Source organism: Eleutherodactylus coqui, unplaced genomic scaffold (genome assembly GCF_035609145.1).
Source record: "Eleutherodactylus coqui strain aEleCoq1 unplaced genomic scaffold, aEleCoq1.hap1 HAP1_SCAFFOLD_126, whole genome shotgun sequence".
Lineage (NCBI taxonomy): Eukaryota > Metazoa > Chordata > Amphibia > Anura > Eleutherodactylidae > Eleutherodactylus > Eleutherodactylus coqui.
The window spans coordinates 103330-130160 of record NW_027101966.1 but is presented as its reverse complement, the minus strand read 5'-3'; positions in this window follow the sequence as shown (position 1 = coordinate 130160).

The following is a 26831-nucleotide window of genomic DNA, read 5'->3' as shown; positions in this document are numbered from 1 at the left end:
GTCACTGTTATGGGGGCGCTGTGGATCTTATAGGGTTACTGTGCAGGTCACTGTTATGGGGGCACTGTGGATGTTATGGGGTTACTGTGCAGGTCACTGTTATGGGGGCACTGTGGATCTTATAGGGTTACTGTGCAGGTCACTGTTATGGGGGCACTGTGTATGTTATGGGGTTACTGTGCAGGTCACTATTATGGGGGCACTGTGTATGTTATGGGGTTACTGTGCAGGTCACTGTTATGGGGGCACTGTGTATGTTATGGGGTTACTGTGCAGGTCACTGTTATGGGGGCACTGTGGATGTTATAGGGTTACTGTGCAGGTCACTATTATGGGGGCACTGTGTATGTTATGGGGTTACTGTGCAGGTCACTGTTATGGGGGCACTGTGGATGTTATGGGGTTACTGTGCAGGTCACTGCTATGGGGGCACTGTGTATGTTATGGGGTTACTGTGCAGGTCACTGTTATGGGGGCACTGTGGATGTTATGGGGTTACTGTGCAGGTCACTATTATGGGGGCACTGTGTATGTTATGGGGTTACTGTGCAGGTCACTGTTATGGGGGCACTGTGGATGTTATAGGGTTACTGTGCAGGTCACTATTATGGGGGCACTGTGGATGTTATGGGGTTACTGTGCAGGTCACTGTTATGGGGTCACTGTGGATGTTATGGGGTTACTGTGCAGGTCACTGCTATGGGGGCACTGTGGATGTTATGGGGTTACTGTGCAGGTCACTGTTATGGGGGCACTGTTGATGTTATGGGGTTACTGTGCAGGTCACTATTATGGGGGCACTGTGGATGTTATGGGGTTACTGTGCAGGTCACTGTTATGGGGGCACTGTGGATGTTATGGGGTTACTGTGCATGTCACTATTATGGGGGCACTGTGGATGTTATGGGGTTACTGTGCAGGTCACTATTATGGGGGCACTGTGGATGTTATGGGGTCACTGTGCAGGTCACTGTTATGGGGGCACTGCGGATGTTATGGGGTTACTGTGCAGGTCACTATTATGGGGGCACTGTGGATGTTATGGGGGCACTGTGTATGTTATGGGGTTACTGTGCAGGTCACTGTTATGGGGGCACTGTGGATGTTATGGGGTTACTGTGCAGGTCACTATTATGGGGGCACTGTGGATGTTATGGGGTTACTGTGCAGGTCACTGTTATGGGGGCACTGATGATGTTATGGGGTTACTGTGCAGGTCACTATTATGGGGGCACTGTGGATGTTATGGGGTTACTGTGCAGGTCACTGCTATGGGGGCACTGTGGATGTTATAGGGTTACTGTGTAGGTCACTGTTATGGGGGCACTGTGGATGTTATGGGGTTACTGTGCAGGTCACTGTTATGGGGGCACTGTGGATGTTATGGGGTTACTGTGCAGGTCACTGTTATGGGGTCACTGTGGATGTTATGGGGTTACTGTGCAGGTCACTGTTATGGGGTTACTGTGCAGGTCACTGTTATGGGGGCACTGTGGATGTTATAGGGTTACTGTGCAGGTCACTGTTATGGGGGCACTGTGGATGTTATAGGGTTACTGTGCAGGTCACTGTTATGGGGGCACTGTGGATGTTATGGGGTTACTGTGCAGGTCACTATTATGGGGGCACTGTGGATGTTATGGGGTTACTGTGCAGGTCACTGTTATGGGGGCACTGTGTATGTTATGGGGTTACTGTGCAGGTCACTGTTATGGGGGCACTGTTGATGTTATGGGGTTACTGTGCAGGTCACTATTATGGGGGCACTGTGGATGTTATGGGGTTACTGTGCAGGTCACTGTTATGGGGGCACTGATGATGTTATGGGGTTACTGTGCAGGTCACTATTATGGGGGCACTGTGGATGTTATGGGGTTACTGTGCAGGTCACTGTTATGGGGTCACTGTGGATGTTATGGGGTTACTGTGCAGGTCACTGTTATGGGGGCACTGTGGATGTTATGGGGTTACTGTGCAGGTCACTGTTATGGGGTCACTGTGGATGTTATGGGGTTACTGTGCAGGTCACTATTATGGGGGCACTGTGTATGTTATGGGGTTACTGTGCAGGTCACTATTATGGGGGCACTGTGGATGTTATGGGGTTACTGTGCAGGTCACTGTTATGGGGGCACTGTGTATGTTATGGGGTTACTGTGCAGGTCACTGTTATGGGGGCACTGTTGATGTTATGGGGTTACTGTGCAGGTCACTATTATGGGGGCACTGTGGATGTTATGGGGTTACTGTGCAGGTCACTGTTATGGGGGCACTGATGATGTTATGGGGTTACTGTGCAGGTCACTATTATGGGGGCACTGTGGATGTTATGGGGTTACTGTGCAGGTCACTGCTATGGGGGCACTGTGGATGTTATAGGGTTACTGTGTAGGTCACTGTTATGGGGGCACTGTGGATGTTATGGGGTTACTGTGCAGGTCACTGTTATGGGGGCACTGTGGATGTTATGGGGTTACTGTGCAGCTCACTGTTATGGGGTCACTGTGGATGTTATGGGGTTACTGTGCAGGTCACTGTTATGGGGGCACTGTGGATGTTATGGGGTTACTGTGCAGGTCACTATTATGGGGGCACTGTGTATGTTATGGGGTTACTGTGCAGGTCACTATTATGGGGGCACTGTGTATGTTATGGGGTTACTGTGCAGGTCACTGTTATGGGGGCACTGTGGATGTTATGGGGTTACTGTGCAGGTCACTATTATGGGGGCACTGTGGATGTTATGGGGTTACTGTGCAGGTCACTGTTATGGGGGCACTGTGGATATTATAGGGTTACTGTGCAGGTCACTGTTATGGGGGCACTGTGGATGTTATAGGGTTACTGTTCAGGTCACTGCTATGGGGGCACTGTGGATGTTATGGGGTTACTGTGCAGGTCACTGTTATGGGGGCACTGTGGATGTTATGGGGTTACTGTGCAGGTCACTGTTATGGGGGCACTGTGTATGTTATGGGGTTACTGTGCAGGTCACTGTTATGGGGGCACTGTGGATGTTATGGGGTTACTGTGCAGGTCACTATTATGGGGGCGCTGTGGATGTTATGGGGTTACTGTGCAGGTCACTGTTATGGGGTCACTGTGGATCTTATAGGGTTACTGTGCAGGTCACTGTTATGGGGGCACTGTGTATGTTATGGGGTTACTGTGCAGGTCACTATTATGGGGGTGCTGTGGATGTTATGGGGTTACTGTGCAGGTCACTGTTATGGGAGCACTGTGGATGTTATGGGGTTACTGTGCAGGTCACTGTTATGGGGGCACTGTGGATGTTATAGGGTTACTGTGCAGGTCACTGTTATGGGGTCACTGTGGATGTTATGGGGTTACTGTGCAGGTCACTGTTATGGGGGCACTGTGGATGTTATAGGGTTACTGTGCAGGTCACTATTATGGGGGCACTGTGGATGTTATAGGGTTACTGTGCAGGTCACTGTTATGGGGGCACTGTGGATGTTATGGGGTTACTGTGCAGGTCACTATTATGGGGGCACTGTGGATGTTATGGGGTTACTGTGCAGGTCACTATTATGGGGTCACTGTGGATGTTATGGGGTTACTGTGCAGGTCACTGTTATGGGGTCACTGTGGATCTTATAGGGTTACTGTGCAGGTCACTGTTATGGGGGCACTGTGGATGTTATGGGCTTACTGTGCAGGTCACTGTTATGGGGGCACTGTGGATGTTATAGGGTTACTGTGCAGGTCACTGTTATGGGGGCACTGTGTATGTTATGGGGTTACTGTGCAGGTCACTGCTATGGGGTCACTGTGGATTTTATAGGGTTACTGTGCAGGTCACTATTATGGGGTCACTGTGGATGTTATGGGGTTACTGTGCAGGTCACTGTTATGGGGGCACTGTGGATGTTATAGGGTTACTGTGCAGGTCACTGTTATGGGGGCACTGTGGATTTTATAGGGTTACTGTGCAGGTCACTATTATGGGGTCACTGTGGATGTTATGGGGTTACTGTGCAGGTCACTGTTATGGGGGCACTGTGGATGTTATAGGGTTACTGTGCAGGTCACTGTTATGGGGGCACTGTGGATGTTATGGGGTTACTGTGCAGGTCACTGTTATGGGGGCACTGTGGATGTTATAGGGTTACTGTGCAGGTCACTGTTATGGGGGCACTGTGGATGTTATGGGGTTACTGTGCAGGTCACTGTTATGGGGGCACTGTGGATGTTATGGGGTTACTGTGCAGGTCACTGTTATGGGGGCACTGTGGATGTTATAGGGTTACTGTGCAGGTCACTGTTATGGGGGCACTGTGGATGTTATGGGGTTACTGTGCAGGTCACTGTTATGGGGGCACTGTGGATGTTATGGGGTTACTGTGCAGGTCACTGTTATGGGGGCACTGTGTATGTTATGGGGTTACTGTGCAGGTCACTGTTATGGGGGCGCTGTGGATGTTATGGGGGCACTGTGCAGGTCACTGTTATGGGGGCACTGTGTATGTTATGGGGTTACTGTGCAGGTCACTGTTATGGGGTCACTGTGGATGTTATGGGGTTACTGTGCAGGTCACTGTTATGGGGTCACTGTGGATGTTATGGGGTTACTGTGCAGGTCACTGTTATGGGGGCACTGTGTATGTTATGGGGTTACTGTGCAGGTCACTGTTATGGGGTCACTGTGGATGTTATGGGGTTACTGTGCAGGTCACTGTTATGGGGTCACTGTGGATCTTATAGGGTTACTGTGCAGGTCACTGTTATGGGGGCACTGTGGATGTTATAGGGTTACTGTGCAGGTCACTGTTATGGGGGCACTGTGTATGTTATGGGGTTACTGTGCAGGTCACTGTTATGTGGGCACTGTGGATGTTATGGGGTTACTGTGCAGGTCACTGTTATGGGGGCACTGTGGATGTTATGGGGTTACTGTGCAGGTCACTGTTATGGGGGCACTGTGGATGTTATGGGGTTACTGTGCAGGTCACTGTTATGGGGTCACTGTGGATCTTATAGGGTTACTGTGCAGGTCACTGTTATGGGGTCACTGTGGATGTTATGGGGTTACTGTGCAGGTCACTGTTATGGGGTCACTGTGTATGTTATGGGGTTACTGTGCAGGTCACTATTATGGGGGCACTGTGTATGTTATGGGGTTACTGTGCAGGTCACTGTTATGTGGGCACTGTGGATGTTATGGGGTTACTGTGCAGGTCACTGTTATGGGGGCACTGTGGATGTTATGGGGTTACTGTGCAGGTCACTGTTATGGGGTCACTGTGGATGTTATGGGGTTACTGTTCAGGTCACTATTATGGGGGCACTGTGGATGTTATGGGGTTACTGTGCAGGTCACTGTTATGGGGTCACTGTGGATGTTATGGGGTTACTGTGCAGGTCACTGTTATGGGGGCACTGTGTATGTTATGGGGTTACTGTGCAGGTCACTTTTATGGGGGCACTGTGGATGTTATAGGGTTACTGTGCAGGTCACTGTTATGGGGTCACTGTGGATGTTATAGGGTTACTGTGCAGGTCACTGTTATGGGGGCACTGTGGATGTTATGGGGTTACTGTGCAGGTCACTGTTATGGGGTCACTGTGTATGTTATGGGGTTACTGTGCAGGTCACTATTATGGGGGCGCTGTGGATCTTATGGGGTTACTGTGCAGGTCACTGTTATGGGGGCACTGTGGATGTTATGGGGTTACTGTGCAGGTTACTGTTATGGGGGCACTGTGTATGTTATGGGGTTACTGTGCAGGTCACTATTATGGGGGCGCTGTGGATCTTATGGGGTTACTGTGCAGGTCACTATTATGGGGGCACTGTGTATGTTATGGGGTTACTGTGCAGGTCACTGTTATGGGGGCACTGTGGATGTTATGGGGTTACTGTGCAGGTCACTGTTATGGGGGCACTGTGGATGTTATGGGGGCACCGTGACTATCACTGTTATGGGGGCACTGTGGATGTTATGGGGTTACTGTGCAGGTCACTGTTATGGGGGCACTGTGTATGTTATGGGGTTACTGTGCAGGTCACTGTTATGGGGGCACTGTGGATGTTATAGGGTTACTGTGCAGGTCACTGTTATGGGGGCACTGTGTATGTTATGGGGTTACTGTGCAGGTCACTGTTATGGGGGCACTGTGGATGTTATGGGGTTACTGTGCAGGTCACTGTTATGGGGGCACTGTGGATGTTATGGGGTCACTCTGCAGGTCACTATTATGGGGGCGCTGTGTATGTTATGGGGTTACTGTGCAGGTCACTGTTATGGGGGCACTGTGAATGTTATGGGGTTACTGTGCAGGTCACTATTATGGGGGCACTGTGAATGTTATGGAGTTACTGTGCAGGTCACTGTTATGGGGGCACTGTGGATGTTATAGGGTTACTGTGCAGGTCACTATTATGGGGGCACTGTGAATGTTATGGGGTTACTGTGCAGGTCACTGTTATGGGGGCACTGTGGATGTTATGGAGTCACTCTGCAGGTCACTGTTATGGGGGCACTGTGAATGTTATGGGCTTACTGTGCAGGTCACTGTTATGGGGTCACTGTGGATCTTATAGGGTTACTGTGCAGGTCACTGTTATGGGGGCACTGTGAATGTTATGGGCTTACTGTGCAGGTCACTGTTATGGGGGCACTGTGGATGTTATGGGGTTACTGTGCAGGTCACTATTATGGGGGCACTGTGGATGTTATGGGGTTACTGTGCAGGTCACTGTTATGGGGGCACTGTGGATGTTATAGGGTTACTGTGCAGGTCACTGTTATGGGGGCACTGTTGATGTTATAGGGTTACTGTGCAGGTCACTGTTATGGGGGCGCTGTGGATCTTATAGGGTTACTGTGCAGGTCACTGTTATGGGGGCACTGTGGATGTTATGGGGTTACTGTGCAGGTCACTGTTATGGGGGCACTGTGGATCTTATAGGGTTACTGTGCAGGTCACTGTTATGGGGGCACTGTGTATGTTATGGGGTTACTGTGCAGGTCACTATTATGGGGGCACTGTGTATGTTATGGGGTTACTGTGCAGGTCACTGTTATGGGGGCACTGTGTATGTTATGGGGTTACTGTGCAGGTCACTGTTATGGGGGGCACTGTGGATGTTATAGGGTTACTGTGCAGGTCACTATTATGGGGGCACTGTGTATGTTATGGGGTTACTGTGCAGGTCACTGTTATGGGGGCACTGTGGATGTTATGGGGTTACTGTGCAGGTCACTGCTATGGGGGCACTGTGTATGTTATGGGGTTACTGTGCAGGTCACTGTTATGGGGGCACTGTGTATGTTATGGGGTTACTGTGCAGGTCACTGTTATGGGGGCACTGTGGATGTTATAGGGTTACTGTGCAGGTCACTATTATGGGGGCACTGTGGATGTTATGGGGTTACTGTGCAGGTCACTGTTATGGGGTCACTGTGGATGTTATGGGGTTACTGTGCAGGTCACTGCTATGGGGGCACTGTGGATGTTATGGGGTTACTGTGCAGGTCACTGTTATGGGGGCACTGTTGATGTTATGGGGTTACTGTGCAGGTCACTATTATGGGGGCACTGTGGATGTTATGGGGTTACTGTGCAGGTCACTGTTATGGGGGCACTGTGGATGTTATGGGGTTACTGTGCATGTCACTATTATGGGGGCACTGTGGATGTTATGGGGTTACTGTGCAGGTCACTATTATGGGGGCACTGTGGATGTTATGGGGTCACTGTGCAGGTCACTGTTATGGGGGCACTGCGGATGTTATGGGGTTACTGTGCAGGTCACTATTATGGGGGCACTGTGGATGTTATGGGGGCACTGTGTATGTTATGGGGTTACTGTGCAGGTCACTGTTATGGGGGCACTGTGGATGTTATGGGGTTACTGTGCAGGTCACTATTATGGGGGCACTGTGGATGTTATGGGGTTACTGTGCAGGTCACTGTTATGGGGGCACTGATGATGTTATGGGGTTACTGTGCAGGTCACTATTATGGGGGCACTGTGGATGTTATGGGGTTACTGTGCAGGTCACTGCTATGGGGGCACTGTGGATGTTATAGGGTTACTGTGTAGGTCACTGTTATGGGGGCACTGTGGATGTTATGGGGTTACTGTGCAGGTCACTGTTATGGGGGCACTGTGGATGTTATGGGGTTACTGTGCAGGTCACTGTTATGGGGTCACTGTGGATGTTATGGGGTTACTGTGCAGGTCACTGTTATGGGGTTACTGTGCAGGTCACTGTTATGGGGGCACTGTGGATGTTATAGGGTTACTGTGCAGGTCACTGTTATGGGGGCACTGTGGATGTTATAGGGTTACTGTGCAGGTCACTGTTATGGGGGCACTGTGGATGTTATGGGGTTACTGTGCAGGTCACTATTATGGGGGCACTGTGGATGTTATGGGGTTACTGTGCAGGTCACTGTTATGGGGGCACTGTGTATGTTATGGGGTTACTGTGCAGGTCACTGTTATGGGGGCACTGTTGATGTTATGGGGTTACTGTGCAGGTCACTATTATGGGGGCACTGTGGATGTTATGGGGTTACTGTGCAGGTCACTGTTATGGGGGCACTGATGATGTTATGGGGTTACTGTGCAGGTCACTATTATGGGGGCACTGTGGATGTTATGGGGTTACTGTGCAGGTCACTGTTATGGGGTCACTGTGGATGTTATGGGGTTACTGTGCAGGTCACTGTTATGGGGGCACTGTGGATGTTATGGGGTTACTGTGCAGGTCACTGTTATGGGGTCACTGTGGATGTTATGGGGTTACTGTGCAGGTCACTATTATGGGGGCACTGTGTATGTTATGGGGTTACTGTGCAGGTCACTATTATGGGGGCACTGTGGATGTTATGGGGTTACTGTGCAGGTCACTGTTATGGGGGCACTGTGTATGTTATGGGGTTACTGTGCAGGTCACTGTTATGGGGGCACTGTTGATGTTATGGGGTTACTGTGCAGGTCACTATTATGGGGGCACTGTGGATGTTATGGGGTTACTGTGCAGGTCACTGTTATGGGGGCACTGATGATGTTATGGGGTTACTGTGCAGGTCACTATTATGGGGGCACTGTGGATGTTATGGGGTTACTGTGCAGGTCACTGCTATGGGGGCACTGTGGATGTTATAGGGTTACTGTGTAGGTCACTGTTATGGGGGCACTGTGGATGTTATGGGGTTACTGTGCAGGTCACTGTTATGGGGGCACTGTGGATGTTATGGGGTTACTGTGCAGCTCACTGTTATGGGGTCACTGTGGATGTTATGGGGTTACTGTGCAGGTCACTGTTATGGGGGCACTGTGGATGTTATGGGGTTACTGTGCAGGTCACTATTATGGGGGCACTGTGTATGTTATGGGGTTACTGTGCAGGTCACTATTATGGGGGCACTGTGTATGTTATGGGGTTACTGTGCAGGTCACTGTTATGGGGGCACTGTGGATGTTATGGGGTTACTGTGCAGGTCACTATTATGGGGGCACTGTGGATGTTATGGGGTTACTGTGCAGGTCACTGTTATGGGGGCACTGTGGATATTATAGGGTTACTGTGCAGGTCACTGTTATGGGGGCACTGTGGATGTTATAGGGTTACTGTTCAGGTCACTGCTATGGGGGCACTGTGGATGTTATGGGGTTACTGTGCAGGTCACTGTTATGGGGGCACTGTGGATGTTATGGGGTTACTGTGCAGGTCACTGTTATGGGGGCACTGTGTATGTTATGGGGTTACTGTGCAGGTCACTGTTATGGGGGCACTGTGGATGTTATGGGGTTACTGTGCAGGTCACTATTATGGGGGCGCTGTGGATGTTATGGGGTTACTGTGCAGGTCACTGTTATGGGGTCACTGTGGATCTTATAGGGTTACTGTGCAGGTCACTGTTATGGGGGCACTGTGTATGTTATGGGGTTACTGTGCAGGTCACTATTATGGGGGTGCTGTGGATGTTATGGGGTTACTGTGCAGGTCACTGTTATGGGAGCACTGTGGATGTTATGGGGTTACTGTGCAGGTCACTGTTATGGGGGCACTGTGGATGTTATAGGGTTACTGTGCAGGTCACTATTATGGGGGCACTGTGGATGTTATAGGGTTACTGTGCAGGTCACTGTTATGGGGGCACTGTGGATGTTATGGGGTTACTGTGCAGGTCACTATTATGGGGGCACTGTGGATGTTATGGGGTTACTGTGCAGGTCACTGTTATGGGGGCACTGTGGATGTTATGGGGTTACTGTGCAGGTCACTATTATGGGGTCACTGTGGATGTTATGGGGTTACTGTGCAGGTCACTGTTATGGGGTCACTGTGGATCTTATAGGGTTACTGTGCAGGTCACTATTATGGAGGCACTGTGGATGTTATGGGCTTACTGTGCAGGTCACTGTTATGGGGGCACTGTGGATGTTATAGGGTTACTGTGCAGGTCACTGTTATGGGGGCACTGTGTATGTTATGGGGTTACTGTGCAGGTCACTGCTATGGGGTCACTGTGGATTTTATAGGGTTACTGTGCAGGTCACTATTATGGGGTCACTGTGGATGTTATGGGGTTACTGTGCAGGTCACTGTTATGGGGGCACTGTGGATGTTATAGGGTTACTGTGCAGGTCACTGTTATGGGGGCACTGTGGATTTTATAGGGTTACTGTGCAGGTCACTATTATGGGGTCACTGTGGATGTTATGGGGTTACTGTGCAGGTCACTGTTATGGGGGCACTGTGGATGTTATAGGGTTACTGTGCAGGTCACTGTTATGGGGGCACTGTGGATGTTATGGGGTTACTGTGCAGGTCACTGTTATGGGGGCACTGTGGATGTTATAGGGTTACTGTGCAGGTCACTGTTATGGGGGCACTGTGGATGTTATGGGGTTACTGTGCAGGTCACTGTTATGGGGGCACTGTGGATGTTATGGGGTTACTGTGCAGGTCACTGTTATGGGGGCACTGTGGATGTTATAGGGTTACTGTGCAGGTCACTGTTATGGGGGCACTGTGGATGTTATGGGGTTACTGTGCAGGTCACTGTTATGGGGGCACTGTGGATGTTATGGGGTTACTGTGCAGGTCACTGTTATGGGGGCACTGTGTATGTTATGGGGTTACTGTGCAGGTCACTGTTATGGGGGCGCTGTGGATGTTATGGGGGCACTGTGCAGGTCACTGTTATGGGGGCACTGTGTATGTTATGGGGTTACTGTGCAGGTCACTGTTATGGGGTCACTGTGGATGTTATGGGGTTACTGTGCAGGTCACTGTTATGGGGTCACTGTGGATGTTATGGGGTTACTGTGCAGGTCACTGTTATGGGGGCACTGTGTATGTTATGGGGTTACTGTGCAGGTCACTGTTATGGGGTCACTGTGGATGTTATGGGGTTACTGTGCAGGTCACTGTTATGGGGTCACTGTGGATCTTATAGGGTTACTGTGCAGGTCACTGTTATGGGGGCACTGTGGATGTTATAGGGTTACTGTGCAGGTCACTGTTATGGGGGCACTGTGTATGTTATGGGGTTACTGTGCAGGTCACTGTTATGTGGGCACTGTGGATGTTATGGGGTTACTGTGCAGGTCACTGTTATGGGGGCACTGTGGATGTTATGGGGTTACTGTGCAGGTCACTGTTATGGGGGCACTGTGGATGTTATGGGGTTACTGTGCAGGTCACTGTTATGGGGTCACTGTGGATCTTATAGGGTTACTGTGCAGGTCACTGTTATGGGGTCACTGTGGATGTTATGGGGTTACTGTGCAGGTCACTGTTATGGGGTCACTGTGTATGTTATGGGGTTACTGTGCAGGTCACTATTATGGGGGCACTGTGTATGTTATGGGGTTACTGTGCAGGTCACTGTTATGTGGGCACTGTGGATGTTATGGGGTTACTGTGCAGGTCACTGTTATGGGGGCACTGTGGATGTTATGGGGTTACTGTGCAGGTCACTGTTATGGGGTCACTGTGGATGTTATGGGGTTACTGTTCAGGTCACTATTATGGGGGCACTGTGGATGTTATGGGGTTACTGTGCAGGTCACTGTTATGGGGTCACTGTGGATGTTATGGGGTTACTGTGCAGGTCACTGTTATGGGGGCACTGTGTATGTTATGGGGTTACTGTGCAGGTCACTTTTATGGGGGCACTGTGGATGTTATAGGGTTACTGTGCAGGTCACTGTTATGGGGTCACTGTGGATGTTATAGGGTTACTGTGCAGGTCACTGTTATGGGGGCACTGTGGATGTTATGGGGTTACTGTGCAGGTCACTGTTATGGGGTCACTGTGTATGTTATGGGGTTACTGTGCAGGTCACTATTATGGGGGCGCTGTGGATCTTATGGGGTTACTGTGCAGGTCACTGTTATGGGGGCACTGTGGATGTTATGGGGTTACTGTGCAGGTTACTGTTATGGGGGCACTGTGTATGTTATGGGGTTACTGTGCAGGTCACTATTATGGGGGCGCTGTGGATCTTATGGGGTTACTGTGCAGGTCACTATTATGGGGGCACTGTGTATGTTATGGGGTTACTGTGCAGGTCACTGTTATGGGGGCACTGTGGATGTTATGGGGTTACTGTGCAGGTCACTGTTATGGGGGCACTGTGGATGTTATGGGGGCACCGTGACTATCACTGTTATGGGGGCACTGTGGATGTTATGGGGTTACTGTGCAGGTCACTGTTATGGGGGCACTGTGGATGTTATGGGGTTACTGTGCAGGTCACTGTTATGGGGGCACTGTGGATGTTATAGGGTTACTGTGCAGGTCACTGTTATGGAGTCACTGTGGATGTTATGGGGTTACTGTGCAGGTCACTGTTATGGGGGCACTTTGGATCTTATAGGGTTACTGTGTAGGTCACTGTTATGGGGGCACTGTGGATGTTATGGGGTTACTGTGCAGGTCACTGTTATGGGGTCACTGTGAATGTTATGGGGTTACTGTGCAGGTCACTGTTATGGGGGCACTGTGTATGTTATGGGGTTACTGTGCAGGTCACTGTTATGGGGGCACTGTGTATGTTATGGGGTTACTGTGCAGGTCACTGTTATGGGGGCACTGTGGATGTTATGGGGTTACTGTGCAGGTCACTGCTATGGGGGCGCTGTGGATGTTATGGGGTTACTGTGCAGGTCACTGTTATGGGGTCACTGTGGATGTTATGGGGTTACTGTGCAGGTCACTATTATGGGGTCACTGTGGATCTTATAGGGTTACTGTGCAGGTCACTGTTATGGGGGCACTGTGGATGTTATAGGGTTACTGTGCAGGTCACTGTTATGGGGGCACTGTGGATGTTATGGGGTTACTGTGCAGGTCACTATTATGGGGTCACTGTGGATCTTATAGGGTTACTGTGCAGGTCACTGTTATGGGGGCACTGTGGATGTTATGGGGTTACTGTGCAGGTCACTGTTATGGGGGCACTGTGTATGTTATGGGGTTACTGTGCAGGTCACTGTTATGGGGTCACTGTGTATGTTATGGGGTTACTGTGCAGGTCACTGTTATGGGGGCACTGTGGATGTTATGGAGTCACTGTGCAGGTCACTGTTATGGGGGCACTGTGGATGTTATGGGGTTACTGTGCAGGTCACTGTTATGGAGTCACTGTGGATCTTATAGGGTTACTGTGCAGGTCACTGTTATGGGGGCACTGTGTATGTTATGGGGTTACTGTGCAGGTCACTGTTATGGGGGCACTGTGGATGTTATGGGGTTACTGTGCAGGTCACTGCTATGGGGGCACTGTGGATGTTATAGGGTTACTGTGCAGGTCACTGTTATGGGGGCACTGTGGATATTATGGGGTTACTGTGCAGGTCACTGTTATGGGGTCACTGTGGATGTTATAGGGTTACTGTGCAGGTCACTGTTATGGGGGCACTGTTTATGTTATGGGGTTACTGTGCAGGTCACTGTTATGGGGGCACTGTGGATGTTATGGAGTTACTGTGCTGGTCACTGTTATGGGGTCACTGTGGATCTTATAGGGTTACTGTGCAGGTCACTGTTATGGGGGCACTGTGTATGTTATGGGGTTACTGTGCAGGTCACTGTTATGGGGGCACTGTGGATGTTATAGGGTTACTGTGCAGGTCACTGTTATGGGGGCACTGTGAATGTTATGGGGTTACTGTGCAGGTCACTGTTATGGGGGCACTGTGGATGTTATGGGGTTACTGTGCAGGTCACTGTTATGGGGGCACTGTGGATGTTATAGGGTTACTGTGCAGGTCACTGTTATGGGGGCACTGTGTATGTTATGGGGTTACTGTACAGGTCACTGTTATGGGGTCACTGTGGATGTTATAGGGTTACTGTGCAGGTCACTGTTATGGGGGCACTGTGGATGTTATGGGGGCACTGTGTATGTTATGGGGTTACTGTGCAGGTCACTGTTATGGGGTCACTGTGGATGTTATAGGGTTACTGTGCAGGTCACTGTTATGTGGGCACTGTGTATGTTATGGGGTTACTGTGCAGGTCACTGTTATGGGGGCACTGTGGATGTTATGGGGTTACTGTGCAGGTCACTGTTATGGGGTCACTGTGGATGTTATAGGGTTACTGTGCAGGTCACTATTATGGGGGCACTGTGTATGTTATGGGGTTACTGTGCAGGTCACTGTTATGGGGGCACTGTGGATGTTATGGGGTTACTGTGCAGGTCACTGCTATGGGGGCACTGTGGATGTTATGGGGTTACTGTGCAGGTCACTATTATGGGGGCGCTGTGGATGTTATGGGGTTACTGTGGATGTTATAGGGTTACTGTGCAGGTCACTGTTATGGGGGCACTGTGTATTTTATGGGGTTACTGTGCAGGTCACTGTTATGGGGGCACTGTGGATGTTATGGGGTTACTGTGCAGGTCACTGTTATGGGGGCGCTGTGGATGTTATAGGGTTACTGTGCAGGTCACTGTTATGGGGGCACTGTGTATGTTATGGGGTTACTGTGCAGGTCACTGTTATGGGGGCACTGTGGATGTTATGGGGTTACTGTGCAGGTCACTGTTATGGGGGCACTGTGGATGTTATGGGGTCACTGTGCAGGTCACTGTTATGGGGGCACTGTGTATTTTATGGGGTTACTGTGCAGGTCACTGTTATGGGGGCACTGTGGATGTTATGGGGTTACTGTGCAGGTCACTGTTATGGGGGCGCTGTGGATGTTATAGGGTTACTGTGCAGGTCACTGTTATGGGGGCACTGTGTATGTTATGGGGTTACTGTGCAGGTCACTGTTATGGGGGCACTGTGGATGTTATGGGGTTACTGTGCAGGTCACTGTTATGGGGGCGCTGTGGATGTTATAGGGTTACTGTGCAGGTCACTGTTATGGGGGCACTGTGTATGTTATGGGGTTACTGTGCAGGTCACTGTTATGGGGGCACTGTGGATGTTATGGGGTTACTGTGCAGGTCACTGTTATGGGGGCACTGTGGATGTTATGGGGTCACTGTGCAGGTCACTGTTATGGGGGCACTGTGGATGTTATGGGGTTACTGTGCAGGTCACTGTTATGGGGGCACTGTGGATGTTATGGGGTCACTGTGCAGGTCACTGTTATGGGGGCACTGTGGATGTTATGGGGTTACTGTGCAGGTCACTATTATGGGGGCACTGTGGATGTTATGGGGTTACTGTGCAGGTCACTGTTATGGGGGCACTGTGTATGTTATGGGGTTACTGTGCAGGTCACTGTTATGGGGTCACTGTGGATCTTATAGGGTTACTGTGCAGGTCACTGTTATGGGGGCACTGTGGATGTTATAGGGTTACTGTGCAGGTCACTATTATGGGGGCGCTGTGTATGTTATGGGGTTACTGTGCAGGTCACTGTTATGGGGGCACTGTGGATGTTATAGGGTTACTGTGCAGGTCACTATTATGGGGTCACTGTGGATGTTATGGGGTTACTGTGCAGGTCACTGTTATGGGGGCACTGTGGATGTTATGGGGTTACTGTGCAGGTCACTGTTATGGGGTCACTGTGGATCTTATAGGGTTACTGTGCAGGTCACTGTTATGGGGTCACTGTGGATCTTATAGGGTTACTGTGCAGGTCACTGTTATGGGGGCACTGTGGATTTTATAGGGTTACTGTGCAGGTCACTATTATGGGGGCACTGTGGATGTTATAGGGTTACTGTGCAGGTCACTGTTATGGGGGCACTGTGGATGTTATAGGGTTACTGTGCAGGTCACTATTATGGGGGCACTGTGGATGTTATGGGGGCACTGTGAATGTTATGGGGTTACTGTGCAGGTCACTGTTATGGGGGCGCTGTGGATGTTATGGGGTTACTGTGCAGGTCACTGTTATGGGGGCACTGTGTATGTTATGGGGTTACTGTGCAGGTCACTGTTATGGGGGCGCTGTGGATGTTATGGGGTTACTGTGCAGGTCACTGTTATGGGGTCACTGTGGATGTTATGGGGTTACTGTGCAGGTCACTATTATGGGGGCACTGTGGATGTTATGGAGTTACTGTGCAGGTCACTGTTATGGGGGCACTGTGGATGTTATGGGGTTACTGTGCAGGTCACTGTTATGGGGGCACTGTGGATCTTATAGGGTTACTGTGCAGGTCACTGTTATGGGGGCACTGTGGATGTTATAGGGTTACTGTGCAGGTCACTGTTATGGGGGCACTGTTGATGTTATGGGTTTACTGTGCAGGTCACTGTTATGGGGGCACTGTGGATGTTATAGGGTTACTGTGCAGGTCACTATTATGGGGGCACTGTGGATGTTATAGGGTTACTGTGCAGGTCACTGTTATGGGGGCACTGTGGATCTTATAGGGTTACTGTGCAGGTCACTATTATGGGGTCACTGTGGATGTTATGGGGTTACTGTGCAGGTCACTGTTATGGGGTCACTGTGGATCTTATAGGGTTACTGTGCAGGTCACTGTTATGGGGGCACTGTGGATTTTATAGGGTTACTGTGCAGGTCACTATTATGGGGGCACTGTGGATGTTATGGGGTTACTGTGCAGGTCACTATTATGGGGGCACTGTGGATGTTATGGGGTTACTGTGCAGGTCACTGTTATGGGGGCACTGTGGATGTTATAGGGTTACTGTGCAGGTCACTATTATGGGGGCGCTGTGGATTTTATAGGGTTACTGTGCAGGTCACTATTATGGGGGCACTGTGGATGTTATGGGGTTACTGTGCAGGTCACTATTATGGGGGCACTGTGGATGTTATGGGGTTACTGTGCAGGTCACTGTTATGGGGGCACTGTGGATGTTATGGGGTTACTGTGCAGGTCACTATTATGGGGGCACTGTGGATGTTATGGGGTTACTGTGCAGGTCACTGTTATGGGGGCACTGTGGATGTTATGGGGTTACTGTGCAGGTCACTGTTATGGGGGCACTGTGGATGTTATGGGGTTACTGTGCAGGTCACTGTTATGGGGTCACTGTGGATGTTATGGGGTTACTGTGCAGGTCACTGTTATGAGGTCACTGTGGATGTTATAGGGTTACTGTGCAGGTCACTGTTATGGGGTCACTGTGGATGTTATGGGGTTACTGTGCAGGTCACTATTATGGGGGCACTGTGGATGTTATGGGGTTACTGTGCAGGTCACTGTTATGGGGGCACTGTGGATGTTATGGGGTTACTGTGCAGGTCACTATTATGGGGGCACTGTGGATGTTATGGGGTTACTGTGCAGGTCACTGTTATGGGGGCACTGTGGATGTTATGGGGTTACTGTGCAGGTCACTGTTATGGGGGCACTGTGGATGTTATGGGGTTACTGTGCAGGTCACTGTTATGGGGGCACTGTGTATGTTATGGGGTTACTGTGCAGGTCACTATTATGGGGGCACTGTGGATGTTATGGGGTTACTGTGCAGGTCACTATTATGGGGGCACTGTGGATGTTATGGGGTTACTGTGCAGGTCACTGTTATGGGGTCACTGTGGATGTTATAGGGTTACTGTGCAGGTCACAGTTATGGGGGCACTGTGGATGTTATGGGGTTACTGTGCAGGTCACTGTTATGAGGTCACTGTGGATGTTATAGGGTTACTGTGCAGGTCACTGTTATGGGGGCACTGTGGATGTTATGGGGTTACTGTGCAGGTCACTGTTATGAGGTCACTGTGGATGTTATAGGGTTACTGTGCAGGTCACTGTTATGGGGGCGCTGTGGATTTTATAGGGTTACTGTGCAGGTCAGTATTATGGGGGCACTGTGGATGTTATGGGGTTACTGTGCAGGTCACTGTTATGGGGTCACTGTGGATGTTATGGGGTTACTGTGCAGGTCACTGTTATGGGGGCACTGTGGATCTTATAGGGTTACTGTGCAGGTCACTGTTATGGGGTCACTGTGGATGTTATGGGGTTACTGTGCAGGTCACTATTATGGGGGCACTGTGGATGTTATGGGGTTACTGTGCAGGTCACTGTTATGGGGGCACTGTGGATGTTATGGGGTTACTGTGCAGGTCACTATTATGGGGGCACTTTGGATGTTATGGGGTTACTGTGCAGGTCACTGTTATGGGGGCACTGTGGATGTTATGGGGTTACTGTGCAGGTCACTATTATGGGGGCACTGTGGATGTTATGGGGTTACTGTGCAGGTCACTGTTATGGGGTCACTGTGGATGTTATAGGGTTACTGTGCAGGTCACAGTTATGGGGGCGCTGTGGATGTTATGGGGTTACTGTGCAGGTCACTGTTATGGGGGCACTGTGGGTGTTATGGGGTTACTGTTCAGGTCACTGTTATGGGGGCACTGTGGATGTTATAGGGTTACTGTGCAGGTCACTGTTATGGGGGCACTGTGGATGTTATGGGGTTACTGTGCAGGTCACTGTTATGGGGGCACTGTGGATGTTATGGGGTTACTGTGCAGGTCACTGTTATGGGGGCACTGTGTATGTTATGGGGTTACTGTGCAGGTCACTGTTATGGGGGCACTGTGGATGTTATGGGGTTACTGTGCAGGTCACTGTTATGGGGGCACTGTGTATGTTATGGGGTTACTGTGCAGGTCACTGTTATGGGGGCACTGTGGATGTTATAGGGTTACTGTGCAGGTCACTGTTATGGGGGCACTGTGGATGTTATGGGGTTACTGTGCAGGTCACTATTATGGGGGCACTGTGGATGTTATGGGGTAACTGTGCAGGTCACTATTATGGGGGCACTGTGGATGTTATGGGGTTACTGTGCAGGTCACTGTTATGGGGGCACTGTGGATGTTATGGGGTTACTGTGCAGGTCACTGTTATGGGGGCACTGTGGATGTTATGGGGTTACTGTGCAGGTCACTGTTATGGGGGCACTGTGGATGTTATGGGGGCACTGTGTATGTTATGGGGTTACTGTGCAGGTCACTGTTATGGGGGCACTGTGGATGTTATGGGGTTACTGTGCAGGTCACTGTTATGGGGGCGCTGTGGATGTTATGGGGTTACTGTGCAGGTCACTGTTATGGGGTCACTGTGGATGTTATGGGGTTACTGTGCAGGTCACTGTTATGGGGTCACTGTGGATGTTATGGGGTTACTGTGCAGGTCACTGTTATGGGGGCACTGTGGATGTTATGGGGTTACTGTGCAGGTCACTATTATGGGGGCACTGTGTATGTTATAGGGTTACTGTGCAGGTCACTGTTATGGGGGCGCTGTGGATGTTATGGGGGCACTGTGTATGTTATGGGGTTACTGTGCAGGTCACTGTTATGGGGGCACTGTGGATGTTATGGGGTTACTGTGCAGGTCACTGTTATGGGGGCGCTGTGGATGTTATGGGGTTACTGTGCAGGTCACTGTTATGGGGGCACTGTGGATGTTATGGGGTTACTGTGCAGGTCACTGTTATGGGGGCACTGTGGATGTTATGGGGTTACTGTGCAGGTCACTGTTATGGGGGCACTGTGTATGTTATGGGGTTACTGTGCAGGTCACTGTTATGGGGGCGCTGTTGATGTTATGGGGTTACTGTGCAGGTCACTGTTATGGGGTCACTGTGGATGTTATGGGGTTACTGTGCAGGTCACTGTTATGGGGGCACTGTGGATGTTATGGGGTTACTGTGCAGGTCACTGTTATGGGGGCACTGTGGATGTTATGGGGTTACTGTGCAGGTCACTATTATGGGGGCACTGTGTATGTTATAGGGTTACTGTGCAGGTCACTGTTATGGGGGCACTGTGGATGTTATGGGGGCACTGTGTATGTTATGGGGTTACTGTGCAGGTCACTGTTATGGGGGCACTGTGGATGTTATGGGGTTACTGTGCAGGTCACTGTTATGGGGTCACTGTGGATGTTATGGGGTTACTGTGCAGGTCACTATTATGGGGTCACTGTGGATGTTATGGCGTTACTGTGCAGGTCACTGTTATGGGGTCACTGTGGATGTTATGGGGTTACTGTGCAGGTCACTGTTATGGGGGCACTGTGGATGTTATGGGGTTACTGTGCAGGTCACTGTTATGGGGGCGCTGTTGATGTTATGGGGTTACTGTGCAGGTCACTGTTATGGGGGCGCTGTTGATGTTATGGGGTTACTGTGCAGGTCACTGTTATGGGGGCGCTGTGGATGTTATAGGGTTACTGTGCAGGTCACTATTATGGGGGCACTGTGGATGTTATGGGGGCACTGTGGATGTTATAGGGTTACTGTGCAGGTCACTATTATGGGGTCACTGTGGATGTTATGGGGTTACTGTGCAGGTCACTGTTATGGGGGCACTGTGGATGTTATAGGGTTACTGTGCAGGTCACTGTTATGGGGGCACTGTGTATGTTATGGGGTTACTGTGCAGGTCACTGTTATGGGGGCACTGTGTATGTTATGGGGTTACTGTGCAGGTCACTGTTATGGGGGCACTGTGGATGTTATGGGGTTACTGTGCAGGTCACTATTATGGGGGCACTGTGGATCTTATAGGGTTACTGTGCTGGTCACTGTGGATCTTATAGGGTTACTGTGCAGGTCACTGTTATGGGGGCACTGTGGATGTTATGGGGTTACTGTGCAGGTCACTGTTATGGGGGCACTGTGGATGTTATGGGGTTACTGTGCAGGTCACTGTTATGGGGGCACTGTGTATGTTATGGGGTTACTGTGCAGGTCACTATTATGGGGGCACTGTGTATGTTATGGGGTTACTGTGCAGGTCACTGTTATGGGGGCACTGTGTATGTTATGGGGTTACTGTGCAGGTCACTGTTATGGGGGCACTGTGTATGTTATGGGGTTACTGTGCTGGTCACTGTTATGGGGTCACTGTGGATGTTATGGGGTTACTGTGCAGGTCACTATTATGGGGGCACTGTGTATGTTATGGGGTTACTGTGCAGGTCACTGTTATGGGGGCGCTGTGGATGTTATGGGGTTACTGTGCAGGTCACTGTTATGGGGTCACTGTGTATGTTATGGGGTTACTGTGCAGGTCACTGTTATGGGGTCACTGTGGATTTTATAGGGTTACTGTGCAGGTCACTGTTATGGGGGCACTGTGGATCTTATAGGGTTACTGTGCAGGTCACTGTTATGGGGGCACTGTTGATGTTATGGCGTTACTGTGCAGGTCACTGTTATGGGGGCACTGTGTATGTTATGGGGTTACTGTGCAGGTCACTGTTATGGGGGCGCTGTGGATGTTATGGGGTTACTGTGCAGGTCACTATTATGGGGGCACTGTGGATCTTATAGGGTTACTGTGCTGGTCACTGTTATGGGGTCACTGTGGATCTTATAGGGTTACTGTGCAGGTCACTGTTATGGGGTCACTGTGGATGTTATAGGGTTACTGTGCAGGTCACTATTATGGGGGCGCTGTGGATGTTATGGGGTTACTGTGCAGGTCACTGTTATGGGGTCACTGTGGATCTTATAGGGTTACTGTGCAGGTCACTGTTATGGGGTCACTGTGGATGTTATAGGGTTACTGTGCAGGTCACTATTATGGGGGCGCTGTGTATGTTATGGGGTTACTGTGCAGGTCACTGTTATGGGGGCACTGTGGATGTTATAGGGTTACTGTGCAGGTCACTGTTATGGGGGCACTGTGGATGTTATGGGGTTACTGTGCAGGTCACTGTTATGGGGGCACTGTGGATGTTATGGGGTTACTGTGCAGGTCACTGTTATGGGGGCACTGTGGATTTTATAGGGTTACTGTGCAGGTCACTATTATGGGGGCACTGTGGATGTTATAGGGTTACTGTGCAGGTCACTGTTATGGGGGCACTGTGGATGTTATAGGGTTACTGTGCAGGTCACTATTATGGGGGCACTGTGGATGTTATGGGGGCACTGTGAATGTTATGGGGTTACTGTGCAGGTCACTGTTATGGGGGCGCTGTGGATGTTATGGGGTTACTGTGCAGGTCACTGTTATGGGGGCACTGTGGATGTTATGGGGTTACTGTGCAGGTCACTATTATGGGGGCACTGTGGATGTTATGGGGTTACTGTGCAGGTCACTGTTATGGGGTCACTGTGGATGTTATAGGGTTACTGTGCAGGTCACAGTTATGGGGGCGCTGTGGATGTTATGGGGTTACTGTGCAGGTCACTGTTATTGGGGCACTGTGGATGTTATGGGGTTACTGTTCAGGTCACTGTTATGGGGGCACTGTGGATGTTATAGGGTTACTGTGCAGGTCACTGTTATGGGGGCACTGTGGATGTTATGGGGTTACTGTGCAGGTCACTGTTATGGGGGCACTGTGGATGTTATGGGGTTACTGTGCAGGTCACTGTTATGGGGGCACTGTGTATGTTATGGGGTTACTGTGCAGGTCACTGTTATGGGGGCACTGTGGATGTTATGGGGTTACTGTGCAGGTCACTGTTATGGGGTCACTGTGGATGTTATGGGGTTACTGTGCAGGTCACTATTATGGGGGCACTGTGGATGTTATGGGGTAACTGTGCAGGTCACTATTATGGGGGCACTGTGGATGTTATGGGGTTACTGTGCAGGTCACTGTTATGGGGTCACTGTGGATGTTATGGGGTTACTGTGCAGGTCACTGTTATGGGGGCGCTGTGGATGTTATAGGGTTACTGTGCAGGTCACTGTTATGGGGGCACTGTGGATGTTATGGGGTTACTGTGCAGGTCACTGTTATGGGGGCACTGTGGATGTTATGGGGTTACTGTGCAGGTCACTGTTATGGGGGCACTGTGGATGTTATGGGGTTACTGTGCAGGTCACTATTATGGGGGCACTGTGTATGTTATAGGGTTACTGTGCAGGTCACTGTTATGGGGGCACTGTGGATGTTATGGGGGCACTGTGTATGTTATGGGGTTACTGTGCAGGTCACTGTTATGGGGGCACTGTGGATGTTATGGGGTTACTGTGCAGGTCACTGTTATGGGGGCGCTGTGGATGTTATGGGGTTACTGTGCAGATCACTGTTATGGGGTCACTGTGGATGTTATGGGGTTACTGTGCAGGTCACTGTTATGGGGGCACTGTGTATGTTATGGGGTTACTGTGCAGGTCACTGTTATGGGGGCGCTGTTGATGTTATGGGGTTACTGTGCAGGTCACTGTTATGGGGGCGCTGTTGATGTTATGGGGTTACTGTGCAGGTCACTGTTATGGGGGCGCTGTGGATGTTATAGGGTTACTGTGCAGGTCACTATTATGGGGGCACTGTGGATGTTATGGGGGCACTGTGGATGTTATAGGGTTACTGTGCAGGTCACTATTATGGGGTCACTGTGGATGTTATGGGGTTACTGTGCAGGTCACTGTTATGGGGGCACTGTGGATGTTATAGGGTTACTGTGCAGGTCACTGTTATGGGGGCACTGTGTATGTTATGGGGTTACTGTGCAGGTCACTATTATGGGGTCACTGTGGATCTTATGGGGTTACTGTGCAGGTCACTGCTATGGGGGCACTGTGGATGTTATAGGGTTACTGTGCAGGTCACTGTTATGGGGGCACTGTGGATGTTATGGGGTTACTGTGCAGGTCACTGTTATGGGGGCACTGTGTATGTTATGGGGTTACTGTGCAGGTCACTGTTATGGGGTCACTGTGGATGTTATGGGGTTACTGTGCAGGTCACTGTTATGGGGGCACTGTGGATGTTATGGGGTTACTGTGCAGGTCACTGTTATGGGGGCACTGTGGATGTTATGGGGTTACTGTGCAGGTCACTATTATGGGGGCACTGTGTATGTTATGGGGTTACTGTGCAGGTCACTATTATGGGGGCACTGTGTATGTTATGGGGTTACTGTGCAGGTCACTGTTATGGGGGCACTGTGTATGTTATGGGGTTACTGTGCAGGTCACTGTTATGGGGGCACTGTGGATGTTATGGGGTTACTGTGCAGGTCACTGTTATGGGGGCACTGTGGATGTTATGGGGTTACTGTGCAGGTCACTGTTATGGGGGCACTGTTGATGTTATGGGGTTACTGTGCAGGTCACTGTTATGGGGGCACTGTGTATGTTATAGGGTTACTGTGCAGGTCACTGTTATGGGGGCGCTGTGGATGTTATGGGGTTACTGTGCAGGTCACTGTTATGGAGTCACTGTGGATGTTATGGGGTTACTGTGCAGGTCACTGTTATGGGGGCACTGTGTATGTTATGGGGTTACTGTGCAGGTCACTATTATGGGGGCACTGTGGATGTTATAGGGTTACTGTGCAGGTCACTGTTATGGGGGCACTGTGGATGTTATGGGGTTACTGTGCAGGTCACTGTTATGGGGGCACTGTGGATGTTATAGGGTTACTGTGCAGGTCACTGTTATGGGGGCACTGTGTATGTTATGGGGTTACTGTGCAGGTCACTATTATGGGGGCACTGTGTATGTTATGGGGTTACTGTGCAGGTCACTGTTATGGGGGCACTGTGGATGTTATGGGGTTACTGTGCAGGTCACTGTTATGGGGGCGCTGTGGATGTTATGGGGTTACTGTGCAGGTCACTGTTATGGGGTCACTGTGTATGTTATGGGGTTACTGTGCAGGTCACTGTTATGGGGTCACTGTGGATTTTATAGGGTTACTGTGCAGGTCACTGTTATGGGGGCACTGTGGATCTTATAGGGTTACTGTGCAGGTCACTGTTATGGGGGCACTGTTGATGTTATGGCGTTACTGTGCAGGTCACTGTTATGGGGGCACTGTGTATGTTATGGGGTTACTGTGCAGGTCACTGTTATGGGGTCACTGTGGGTGTTATGGGGTTACTGTGCAGGTCACTGTTATGGGGGCGCTGTGGATGTTATGGGGTTACTGTGCAGGTCACTGTTATGGGGGCACTGTGTATGTTATGGGGTTACTGTGCAGGTCACTATTATGGGGGCACTGTGGATCTTATAGGGTTACTGTGCTGGTCACTGTTATGGGGTCACTGTGGATCTTATAGGGTTACTGTGCAGGTCACTATTATGGGGGCACTGTGTATGTTATGGGGTTACTGTGCAGGTCACTGTTATGGGGTCACTGTGGATTTTATAGGGTTACTGTGCAGGTCACTATTATGGAGGCACTGTGGATCTTATAGGGTTACTGTGCAGGTCACTGTTATGGGGTCACTGTGGATCTTATAGGGTTACTGTGCAGGTCACTATTATGGAGGCACTGTGGATGTTATGGGGTTACTGTGCAGGTCACTGTTATGGGGTCACTGTGGATCTTATAGGGTTACTGTGCAGGTCACTATTATGGGGGCACTGTGTATGTTATGGGGTTACTGTGCAGGTCACTGTTATGGGGTCACTGTGGATTTTATAGGGTTACTGTGCAGGTCACTATTATGGGGTCACCGTGTATGTTATGGGGTTACTGTGCAGGTCACTGTTATGGGGGCACTGTGGATGTTATGGGGTTACTGTGCAGGTCACTATTATGGAGGCACTGTGGATCTTATAGGGTTACTGTGCAGGTCACTATTATGGAGGCACTGTGGATCTTATAGGGTTACTGTGCAGGTCACTATTATGGAGGCACTGTGGATGTTATGGGGTTACTGTGCAGGTCACTGTTATGGGGTCACTGTGGATTTTATAGGGTTACTGTGCAGGTCACTATTATGGAGGCACTGTGGATGTTATGGGGTTACTGTGCAGGTCACTGTTATGGGGTCACTGTGGATCTTATAGGGTTACTGTGCAGGTCACTATTATGGAGGCACTGTGGATCTTATAGGGTTACTGTGCAGGTCACTATTATGGAGGCACTGTGGATGTTATGGGGTTACTGTGCAGGTCACTGTTATGGGGTCACTGTGGATCTTATAGGGTTACTGTGCAGGTCACTATTATGGGGGCACTGTGTATGTTATGGGGTTACTGTGCAGGTCACTGTTATGGGGTCACTGTGGATTTTATAGGGTTACTGTGCAGGTCACTATTATGGGGTCACTGTGTATGTTATGGGGTTACTGTGCAGGTCACTGTTATGGGGGCACTGTGGATGTTATGGGGTTACTGTGCAGGTCACTATTATGGAGGCACTGTGTATGTTATGGGGTTACTGTGCAGGTCACTGTTATGGGGTCACTGTGGATGTTATGGGGTTACTGTGCAGGTCACTGTTATGGGGGCACTGTGGATGTTATGGGGTTACTGTGCAGGTCACTGTTATGGGGTCACTGTGGATGTTATGGGGTTACTGTGCAGGTCACTATTATGGGGGCACTGTGTATGTTATGGGGTTACTGTGCAGGTCACTATTATGGGGGCACTGTGGATGTTATGGGGTTACTGTGCAGGTCACTGTTATGGGGGCACTGTGTATGTTATGGGGTTACTGTGCAGGTCACTGTTA